The sequence below is a fragment of the Thalassophryne amazonica genome, chromosome 1 (genome assembly GCF_902500255.1).
Source record: "Thalassophryne amazonica chromosome 1, fThaAma1.1, whole genome shotgun sequence".
Lineage (NCBI taxonomy): Eukaryota > Metazoa > Chordata > Actinopteri > Batrachoidiformes > Batrachoididae > Thalassophryne > Thalassophryne amazonica.
This window is the reverse complement of record NC_047103.1, coordinates 122145852-122157977: the sequence shown is the minus strand read 5'-3', so window position 1 is coordinate 122157977 and position 12126 is coordinate 122145852. Positions and strand designations below refer to the sequence as shown.

General features: G+C 40.3%; 1 protein-coding gene across 1 annotated transcript in view; it reads right to left on the bottom strand.

Annotated features, from left to right (window-relative positions):
* The window catches only part of LOC117513706 (potassium voltage-gated channel subfamily H member 3-like), a 519543-nt gene that overhangs the window by 72869 nt on the left and 434548 nt on the right, over nt 1-12126 (bottom strand). The gene's annotated exons all lie outside the window — the stretch shown is intronic.

Sequence of the window (12126 nt, the reverse complement as noted above, 5' to 3'; positions counted from 1 at the left end):
ACATCAAAGTTTAAAAAAACTAAACAAAAAAAAACATTACAGGTCTGCGCTGTTTGCACAGGCACAGTGCAAGTGGTGGTCGTGAGATGTTAAACGCAGCGCGTTACTCCATGTATACTAGACGATGCAGGACACGCGATTAACCTGAAACTCAGCGTGATCCAAAAAATTCTCGCACCAATGGAAAAATCAACTGAAAAAGGGCCAAAGCTCACACTGGCACCAGTGGATCATGGGTTTCCATGTATCCCATAATCCCTTGTGCACCAGAGAGTCGCTGCAGTCACAACAACATAGAGAATCCACATGATGACAATTGTAAATGAATATTATACTACAAAAATCAAATTTTTTTATGCTTTTCGTCATGTTAATAAGAGACTGCTGCATGATACCCTGAAAACTTTCTAAAACAATTATAACAAATAATCCGTGTCTGTTACATTTAATCTGCGTGGAATTTAATAAATGGAAACTGAATTTCAGACATATTATATATTAGTCTGGAACAAAGAGGACAAACAGTGTTGTAAAAAACAATAATCAAGACGTTAAAAAGCAAACTTCACTTTTCCCCAGAACAACATGATCAGGAAGCGATTGTAGCTCACAGCAGCTCCCATTGAAAATAACGGAGAGACAGCCTGTGATTCTCGCATGTTTAGATAAATAAACGCAATAACAACATCTAAAAACCCAGAGAATATATTCAAGAGAATTTTAGGCACAAAATAAAAATAGTTTTCTGTTGCAATGTTAATGGTGTTGTCCGTGTGCTGCGGTTAAAATGCAGCCCGATCAGAGCGTCTCAATGCAGATCTCAGTGTTACTGAGATCTCGCAGCACAGCGACCTCTTCGAAGTTTTGCGGGATTTGAAACCTGAAAAGGGTGGATTTATTTTGACACCGGTTATATTAGACGGTTATCTAATTACAACTTGGCTTTTTTTTTTTTTGAAAATGCATGTTTTTACAAATAAAAAAATGGAATATTTTACAAAAGCACATTTATCTGTAAACACCAACACACGACACATTACAGTTTCTCTTCATTGGTTTGGCTCATTTCTTGAAACTGAGATGACATTCTCAAAATGACATGGACAAATCCCCAAACTAATTTGCGGTTTCTCAGAACAGAATGGCATTTCTCATTGCTTTCATCACATTTCAAATGCCTTGTACATGTCTCAAGCACTTAGTACATCTTTGCAAATGGTTATGTACAAGTGGCCTACATTTAACACAGTCAGCCTACATTTAGAACATTTTCCAAAAAAGTGCATCTTGCTGATCTATCCCAATTGGTTGGTTCTCAGTGTAATGGTTGTTCTCTCCAAAGCATGTCAGCATAATTTCATCGTATAAGTCATTATCTGCAGAATAGTCTGCTCAATTGTCAAAATTAGTTAAGAAATTGGAATACAATACAGCACACATATTTTGGAACATTTCATACATTCATGACAATCAGGTGAGTAGGTAACAGGTGAAAGCAGGTTTTGACGAGGAGGAGTGTCCCACATTACAGGTGACCAATCCATCAGTTTGTTGAGTTACCTGAAAGGTGTTGTCTATGATTTTGAATGCTGGCATTGCTGTATATATACAGCTTGGCCTGGTGCTAGTACTTTTTCCAATGTCAACATGGAGAGACCGCAAGTACAAGGCCAACCTCCACCTGGAGGAAGGGGAAGAGGAAGAGAAGGAGAAGGAGGAGGAAGAGGAAGAGGAGGAGGAGGAGGATTGAGGGTGCGTGGTGGTAGAGGAGCGGGAAGAGGAGGACTGGGGTTGCGCGGTGGTAGAGGAGTAGGAAGAGGAGGAGTGAGGGTTCGTGGTGGTGGAATAGGAGGAAGAGGAGTTTGCAAACATCATCCTGTCCCAGATGAAATTCGGGCCACCATTATTGACCATGTAGTCAACGCCTCGCAATGGCAGAGGCAGGGCGCTGAGTGCAGCCTAATGTGCCACACTCCACAGTCTCCTCCATCATACAAACCTTTCGCCGGGAAAACAGGTATGTACTCAGGCAATGACGGAACTACAGAATTCTCTAAGAAAGCCTTACTGTACTGTTACCATGTTTGATTCAGTGTGTGTGTGTGTGTGTGTGTGTGTGTGTGTGTGTGTGTGTGGGCCCATAGGCTACTGCAAAATCTCACCTCATTGTCACAGTATGATACAGCACACCATTGTAGCATGACAAACAAAATATGGTTGCACTGTAAATTAGACAAAATACAGCATTGCAGTAGTATTGCAGTGCATTTGTAAGTACAGTAGCCTACAAAAGCTATAGAATGATAGCAGAATGAAGCAGTACGCAATACAGTCATTACAGTGATTGACAATATGTAACAAAGACATAAGACAAACACTACAAATAGTCATGTTGTCTGTGTCTATGAGCAGGATTGGGCGACAGCGTCATATAGGTGGGAGAAGATGACTGCTCACCGATCGCCAAGAAGGAGAGATCTGCAACATGGTCATTGCAAATAATGCAATCATACTGACACAGATCTGTGACACAATCCTCCAAAACAACACAGTCTTCCAAAACATCAACTCCATCAGCATATCCACAACAGACCGGGTACTGAAGAAAAACCTCATGACTATGAAGCAGATCTACAGAGTACCATTCGAACGGAACACAGACAGAGTGAAAGAGCTGCGGTACCAATATGTGCAGGTAAGCCAATTATTCATGGTCTATCAGTTTGTATAGCCTACACTATGCAGAGGTTCCAATTTCTGAGGGTTACCAGTATCCTCTTTACCTTTGGAATCCAGCTTTACAATACAGTATCTGACCACAGCATTTTGCCAAAGAACTGTAACAGAACACTGTCATCATTATGTCTCCCTTCTATTTGTGTCAAAAAGTACCTGCAGAACCTCTGCATATGCCTGCACTCTAGGTTTGGAACCACAGTGGGTGAACAGTATTACTGCTGTGACCGTGTGATCCATCTATATGACTGATTTGGTTTATTTTTCTCTTTTGTAGAGAATCCTGGCACTAGAGGGGAATGAAATCCCCCATATCCTAGTATTTGTTGATGAGGCAGGGTTCAACCTGGCCAAGGGCCGCAGACGTGGCCGAAACATCATTGGCCAGCGGGCCACAGTGGATGTCCCCGGCCAGCGGGGGGGGGGGAATATTACCATGTGTGCAGCTATATCTGAAAATGGTGTGGCCACACACATGGCAAGCTTGGGCCCATACAACACTGAGAAACTGCTCCATTTCCTGGACCGTTTGTATCTGGATTTAGTTCCAGAAAATGAGAGGGGTCTCGAAGGGCCCCACCTACCCCAGTTTGTCGTTGTGTGGGACAATGTCAGCTTTCACAGTGGCCCACGCATCAGGGCATGGTTCGACACGCATCCAGGGATGCATAATGTCCCACTACCTCCATATTCTCCATTCCTTAACCCTATTGAGGAATTTTTCTCCGCTTGGAGATGGAGAGTGTATGAACATCATGCTCAGAACCAGAGGTCCCTCCTCAATGCGATGGATGCTGCCTGTGATGATATAACAGGCGATCAGTGTAGAGGATGGCTCAGGCATTCACAGCGCTTCTTCCCACGGTGCATTGCTAGAGAACACATCAGATGCGATGTTGATGAGAATTTATGGCCATACAGACTGCAGCGGATGGATGGCCAGGAAGATGAGGAGGGTGACCAGGAGAGAGAGGGGAGTGACACAGAGTAGTCAGAATGTTACTGTATTTCATTTGTGATGCTTGACTGTTTTTTACATACTGTAATGTATTTTGTTTTGTTTTTTGCAGGTTTTGTATTTTGTATACATAGTATATTGTATACATTTTCCTTTGTATTTTTTTCTTTCCTACCTACAGTAATGTGTAGAAATTTACTTGTGAATAAAAATAGTTACAATTTCCTCAGCAGAATGAGTGCAGTGTGTGTGGTGTGAAAATTGTATTCCTTTAGCTAGACCTCTGCCAAAGACAAAACATCTAAGCATTTTGACTTGCAGTACTTACACAATGCCAAATGGACAATGCATTTTGGGGGCACTGATGATTTGTGTGAGAAAGGAATTTAGTTTTGACACATGGGTAAAATGTTTTTGGAGCGATATGAGCATGTGATGAGGATCCATGTAGTTGTGCTGCACCGTCCAGTTTATTTTGACAGGAGGACGACATGAATGAAAATGTGCCAAAGCAATTGAGAAGGATCTATGCCATTTTTATGATACTGACTATTTATATGGGAGAGGGACGTTTTGGGAGACATATTGTTGGGTAGGTGTCGTGACACGGACCCACAACAGGGGGCGTTAATGAACGGACAATGGATAAGCCAAAAAGTAACAATTTAATGTTGTGAATCGCACAACGAAGTACAGACAATAACAATATTGTGGAATGTCAATTATACACAAGGTGACGTGTGGGCAGGCTCGAAGATAGAAGACGTCTGGCGAGAGAAGAGCCGGATCCCACACAGCTTCCACCACCAACGGATCTGAAGAACACCGGAGCCACCAAGCCCTGCGCCCCATGTGGCCACTGTCTTCAGCAGTCAGACCCGGTACTGCTGGCAGAGAACAGAAACAGTATTGATGAGTGTGAGTTTGCACACTCAGTAATCCCACAGTCTGTGTTCTTTTGGGAGGGAGCACCTCCACCTCCAATCACACACTCGTGCAGCTCCTGTCTAACTACTTATCTGGTTGGAGTGTGAAGCGACGCCGTCGCTGATCACACCAAACACCAATCCCACACATAAGGCAACACCACAGGAAAACGGCTGCAAAGAAGTTCAGATTATTACTCAATGTTTTAAGTCAGGAGAGAAAATTACCTGAATGGTAGCTGATTTCTCGGCGGGGAGGTGGAGTTGCAGTCCGGCTTTTATGGAGGTTGATGTAGATGAGTGACAGCTGGTGGTGATGATGTGACAGCTGTCACTCCACTGGTTTCGGCGCCCTCTCGTGCTTGAAGCCCGCACTCCAAGCAGGGTGCCATCTGGTGGTGGTGGGCCAGCAGTACCTCCTCTTCAGCGGCCCACACAACACATATGACATTTTGCTGGTTATCTGAAGTGTTGCGAAGAACTGTAAGTCTGTTTGGCCAAGTTACCTTATAATTATAGGAATGTCATCTCAGTTTCAAGAAATGAGCCAAACCAATGGATAAAAACTGTAACGTCACACGACACACGTCACATTAATGTGTTGGTTTACATAATCAACCAACCAACCAGTCAGTGTTTATCAGAGGCACATTTTACCCAGAATCATTTGCGATCTGTCTGTGTTTGTTACAAAACTTCAGAATTAGTGCATTATTCAACATTAAATATGTTATAGCTTAACTTTGCACAAATGACAGAACTGGCATTAATGGAGTTATTTAATGGAGCAGTATTTTGCCTTACAATATAAAGCGCCTTGGGGCAACTGTTTGTTGTGATTTGGCGCTATATAAATAAAATTGATTTGATTTATTCTATCAGTATTCATTGCATTTATACACCAAACCATAACTCAGCATTGCTTTATTTCCCAAGACCTCCGTCTGGCAGCAGCATTGTTATTGAGTAGAGTTGAGCTTTGTGGCTCCGCTCAGTTGCTTCTGTGTTGGAAGCCATGTAGTAAACAGGAAATTACAGCAGGGGGCAAATTGTTCAAAGAAAGAAGTCCTGGCTTATTGTTTGTGTCTGTTGTCGCTTTTGATGCTTTCAGAAGTGACCGTGGTGTTAAAACTCAAAATCAGTTTCTTAGTAGTTGCAAGTGTACCAGAGACAATACTGGAATTTATTGGTTATCTGTAACTTCTAATACATTTTTGGGTGGTTTATCATTTTATCTTTATCAAAGATAACTTTTCAGTTATCTGATTATCTGTTATCAAAGTTAATTTTTTTGGCTATCTGTGCCCACTACTGATGACAGGTGAACAGAAAAAATACTGAGTTGGTTGAAGCATACGTTTAGAATTCAATGTACGTCTTTTTTTTTTTTTTTTACTTTGAGATTATAACAGGTCTGGAAGTATGCACTGCTGCTGCACATCACCATGTCTGCAACAGAGCTACAGTAGTGTTCAGAATAATAGTAGTGCTATGTGACTAAAAAGATTAATCCAGGTTTTGAGTATATTTCTTATTGTTACATGGGAAACAAGGTACCAGTAGATTCAGTAGATTCTCACAAATCCAACAAGACCAAGCATTCATGATATGCACACTCTTAAGGCTATGAAATTGGGCTATTAGTAAAAAAAGTAGAAAAGGGGGTGTTCACAATAATAGTAGTGTGGCATTCAGTCAGTGAGTTCGTCAATTTTGTGGAACAAACAGGTGTGAATCAGGTGTCCCCTATTTAAGGATGAAGCCAGCACCTGTTGAACATGCTTTTCTCTTTGAAAGCCTGAGGAAAATGGGACGTTCAAGACATTGTTCAGAAGAACAGCAGTTTGATTAAAAAGTTGATTGGAGAGGGGAAAACTTAAACACAGGTGCAAAAAATTATAGGCTGTTCACCTACAATGATCAACTAGGCAACTAGGGATGGGTATCGAGAACCGGTTCCTTTTGGGTATTATTAAGAAATGATTCAATCCACTGACATCAATAAGCTTTTTGCTTAATGATTCTGTTATCGGTCCTTCAGAGTGGCCATTATTTTGTGGGGTGTTTGTCAGGAAAATTATAATTTCTCTACACCCCTGCAGCACAGCTTTGCTTTGAACTGTGAACCAATCAAAGCAGTGGTTCGCAGATTGAAGCAGTGCTTCAATTTATTGCTTCATTTATTCTTTCTTTCGCTTAATTTTTCCCCGCTAAAACCCTAAAAAGCATATGTCTGTGAGTATTATTTACCTTTTTTATGTTAAACCGACCTGTTATGGTGTTCTGAAGCAGTTAATAGATGTATTTTATAACTTAAAAACGGGAGCGATGCTAACGCGTTAGCATGTCTATTGCATTTTCAATGTTAAAAGTTAGCATTAAGCAGTTGCAGCTGTCATCACGTTCGAGTGCATTTGTTTTCAAATTGTAATATTTTTTAAATTTATTTTTGTTTATATATTAATAATCTAATGATTATTATATACAATATATACTTATATACAATTTTAGAGAAAGAGACAAAAAGAACCTGAATAGAAACACAACAGAAAATATAAAACCAACTAACAATGAACATACATAAATAAATACATACATACATACAGAAATAAATAAGTGTTTCCTGTGAACACCTAGTGACTCTTACACCTCCATTTCATCCCTGTCTTATTTAAGTTTAATGACAGTTTGTTTCGGTCAAACCATATTTTAAATGTGTTAATTTTTTCAGTGATTTCCTCCAGAACTATCTGCCAAGCTAGAAAACTGCTGCATCCTAGTAAGAGCAGAATACTACTGGAATGAATTTGAATGTTTTTTTTTTTTTTCTCTCACCTAAATGGATGCTGCACTCACGCCAGTTTATCATCTGCAATAGTCCCAGATTGCATTTCAGCGCTTCTAGAATTGAAACATTTTCGTGCAGGTGGTGTTGGGGGGGGTAACTTTGGGTTTCAGCTTTTTTTGTTTTTCACCACTTTCATCCCTGAATATGTCAATCGTGAGTCACTTTTGTGCGGAATAAAGTTACTAACTGGGACTCCTGTCTTGTTGCGAGAAAGAAACAAGAATCATCCTCCGTTCTGTTCACACAGCTCCAAACGCTGCGCGGCTCTCTGCCGAGTCAAGTTAGAATGATAGAGACCAGTCGGAATTAATAACTTCAAAGCGAAACACCGTTTTGTTTATTTTTATTTATGTCCAGAGATCAAGGATACAGTGACCAATTTCATATTTATTTACTTTAAGACTCAATGAAATACATAGAAAACCTGCAAAACCTACTTTTAGTACAAAATTCACAAGGTATCAATAAGGAATCGGATCGATAAGCAGAATCGATAATGGCATCGATATCGATAAAATCTTATCAATACCCATCCCTAGAGACAACTGAGAAGAGCCACAAAACTCAACTATCTTGTTGTGTGGGCCGCTGAAGAGGAGGTACTGCTGGCCCACCACCATTAGAGGGCGCCCTGCCTGGAGTGCGGGCTCCAGGCACCGGAGGGCGCTGCCGCCTTACAGGAGCAGCCAGGATGACAGCTGTCACCCATCACTGGAGACAGCTGATTCCAATCAACAGGGAGGTATATCAGCAGGACGGCATCTCCACCTCATTTGCCGAGATATCGCCTTATCAAAGAGGTAACAATCTCCGCCCAAACATACGTGTGACTATAGTTGTAATTCTTGTTGATTATTTGTAGGACAGCTGACTACCGGACAACATTTGAATAAGTACTCACCTTCCTACACTTCTTGATTGTTGTTGACGAGAGGTGGAGGTGGACTCTCCACCCTCCGTGTTGCTGGGTGCAGCCGCATCCACACCTGACTGTTTCTGTTCCTTGCCAGCAGTACCGGATCCGACGAGCGGAGGCAGTGGCCACCTGGGAATTCGGGACTTGGCGGCTCCAGTATTCCCGGGGTTCGGTGGCAGAGGAAATCGGGTTGGTTCCGGTTCGACTTGGACAGACGTCTCCTATCGTCGAGCCTGCCCACACGACACCGTTGTAATTGAACTCAGTCTCAATATTGTAATCGGTTGTGTTTGTTGTGCCTGTTTCACAACAGTAAAAACAGTGTTATTTGACTCCTCCATTGTCCGTTCATTTGCGCCCCCTGTTGTGGGTCCGTGTTCTTACACTTTCACAACACTATCTACTCAATCACAACACTGCCGTCAGGCCAAGGTCTTAGAAAATAAAGCAGTGCTGAGTTATGGTTTGGTGTATAAATAAAATGAATACTGACAGAATAAATCCATTAATGTCAATTCTGTCATTTGTGCAAAATTAAGATATAACATATATCTTTTAATGTTGAATAATGCACTCATTCTGAAGTTTTGTAATAAACACAGACAGATGGCATTCTGGATAAAATGTGCCTCTGCTAACACTGACTGGTTGATAACCAACACGTTAATGTGAGGTGTGTCGTGTGTTGGTGTTTACAGATAAATGTGGTTTTGTAAAATATGCCATTTTTTATTTGTAAAAAAAGGCATTAAAAATTAGATAACCGTCTGATATAACCGGTGTCAAAATAAATAGGACACTGCCATGATCTACTGGTGCCAGTGCGAGTTTTGGCCCTTTTTCAGCTGATTTTCATTCGTGCGAGAATTTTTTTTTGATCGCACAGAGTTAATCGCGTGTCCTGCATCGTTTAGTATACATGGAGTAACGAGAGTTTTAGGCACTAGAGTTTAATGCTGTTGTCCATGGAGTCTGATCATAGTGTCTCAAATGCATTTCTCCTGTCGTGAACTACTGAGATTACCCTATCACCCATAATGCACCTAAAAATAAAACCTTAAAAATTAGTGCATTGCTTTAAAACTAAAACATATATCTGATATTTTCACTTTATAAAACTTCAGACGTGACGTTAATTTAAAAAAACTTGTCCGAAACAAGTTTGGTTACAATTTGAACCATAATATCACCCAAGTCTGGATGACTTGGGTGATATTAGCCACATATCAGTATGGGGTTAAAATAAATTAGTTGTTTTTTGTGACCAGTTCTCCTTTGCCTGCAGAGGATAGAGCGGTTTCTTCTAGAAGCAGTTCTCCTCTGCTTGCAGAGGGTAGCACTACACATCCATTCACCTTTGTTCACCACGTTAACAGTCTAAAAATTATCGGACAAAAATTTATCGGAAGATAATTAGTCCGATAATGGTTTTCAAAGTTATCTGAAAAGATAATCCGATAATGAAAACTTTATCTTCAATAATTATCGGATATCGGATTATCAGAACTATGCCCACCACTGCTTTCAGCAAGTCCTGGAAAGCAGATGAAAAAGAATTAAAGGGTTGCACATATCTTTATGATAAACAACTCCTTCCCTTTTTTATTTTCTTTGTTTTATACAGTATTTGTCTCTAGAATTACAGTCAAATTAACAAAGAATCCTCATGAAATAAATCAGCCATTTTGAAACTCTGTAAATATCCATGAAAATGTAACAAAATAATTCAAGGCAAAGTAGATTACACTGTCAGGTCAACTTTCATAAAGCCCTCTGTTCATGCACAGTGGCTTAGTGGTTAGCACTGTTGCCTCACAGTGAGAAGGTCCTGGGTTTGCTTCTGACCTGGTCCTTTTTCTGTGGTATTTGCATGTTCTCCCCATGTTTGCGTGAGACCACCCCAGATGCTCTGACTTTAACCACAGGTGTGAGTGAGCGTGTGAATGAGTTTGTCTGTCTATATATGTGTCAGCACTGCAGACTGGCCAGGGTGTACCCTGCCTCTCACCCAGTGACTGCTGGGATAGGCTCCAGCACCCCATGACTCTTAACTGGAATATTTTTCAAATAAATACATTAATATGTTTTACAGTACTTTAAGATATACTATGGAAAAAACAAATATATAGCACTCTGATTATTACTGTAATGACCTGTGATTATTACTGTAAAACTAATTGCAGTAATTTAAAGTTGTTATAATGACATTTACCTGAAGCATACTGTAGAATGTACTGCAACAACTTAGTAGTGGACTGCTGCCACGCAGTTACTGTATGTTTCATGGTTTTCTCATTAAAGTTTGATGAACAAATCAAAGTATACAGTGGCTTATTCGCTCATCCGCACTCACTCAAAGTGACACTTATGCTTTAAATGTTAAAATGTAATCCCCCCCACCAACACAAAATGTGTATTATAAAACTGTTTTTAGTGTAACATTATTGTAATTGGGTTAAGTTTTGTTTGTTCTGTTATGTTTGGGAAATTTGTTCTGTATTTATTTTTGTCTATATAATTAGGGCTAATACGATATGCATTAACAAGTCAGCATTTCATGTCGTCAGACTATGTATTGGAATTTTTACCCAAGGTCAAAATGTGGCCTCAGATATTGCAAAGACTTTACATCTGTCTGTCTGTCTGCCTGTCTGTAGTCAGCATAAGTCCAGTCCTATTACTGCCAGGGTCTTCAAATTCACAGGGAGCTTTCTTGGGACACAGACCTTGGACAAGTTCAAAGATAGCTAAGCTTGACCTATTTTAAGTGACCAAAAGGTCACATTCTTTCTCCACACTTTTTCATTCATTACATCCATTCTCTCAGTTGTCGCAATGTTACATTTACAGTGTCTAGTCTCTGGATAATGAACTTGCAGGACGTTGAAGATAGTTGATCTTGGCCTACTTTCAGGGTCAAAACGTCACATTTTATGTTGGGTTTTGTCCACCAGAGCAGTACACTGGTGCTACTGCATGAGTTGGCCAAGTGAAACTATATGATGCATTTCTTATTTTTATGCTCATACGGCTGAGATTTTAATAAGATTTTGTTCAGCTTATGTACTTACTGAAATGTACAACTTGCTGGAAATGTACAAATAGTGGGAAATTTGTTTGTGTTAGCAAAAAATGGATTTTAGCTAACGTCTCAGTGTTGTCAAGTAAACTCAGTTGCAAAGGAACACTGACAGCATGCATTTCACAGTAAAAGTATTTACTGGGATGCTGGCATTAATCCAGTGGTGTCCAAAGCATTCCAGAAAGCGCCAAGCAGGTGCAGGCTTTCGTTGCAGCCAATGACTCCAGCAGGTGATTTCACTAATTAACATCACTTTGAGCAGGTGGGATGCGTTCATTAGTAAAATCACTTACTGGAGTCAGCTGAAATGTATCTGCTGAATTGCAGAGAAAGAAGGAATAAAAAAAATTCACGCAGGGACCCAGTCCACCAATCTTAAAAAAAAACAAAACTCAAAAATGGTTAAATTTTGGGGAAAAAGAAAAACAGAACAGAAAGCCACATCATCACCATTTCAGTAAAAGTGTAAAAATTTTGGCCCGACTGAGCTCCTGACACCAGGGTTCATGTCTAGGCTTCCACTGAGGATTTTACGGTTTTACTTTTCATATTAGTATATATTGTCATTTAAATCTTGGTTTGGTTCTGTTCATTGCTTTTGTTAATAATTTAATTCTCTATCATTTATTTGTGGTTTAGTCATTCATTGCTTTACCTGTA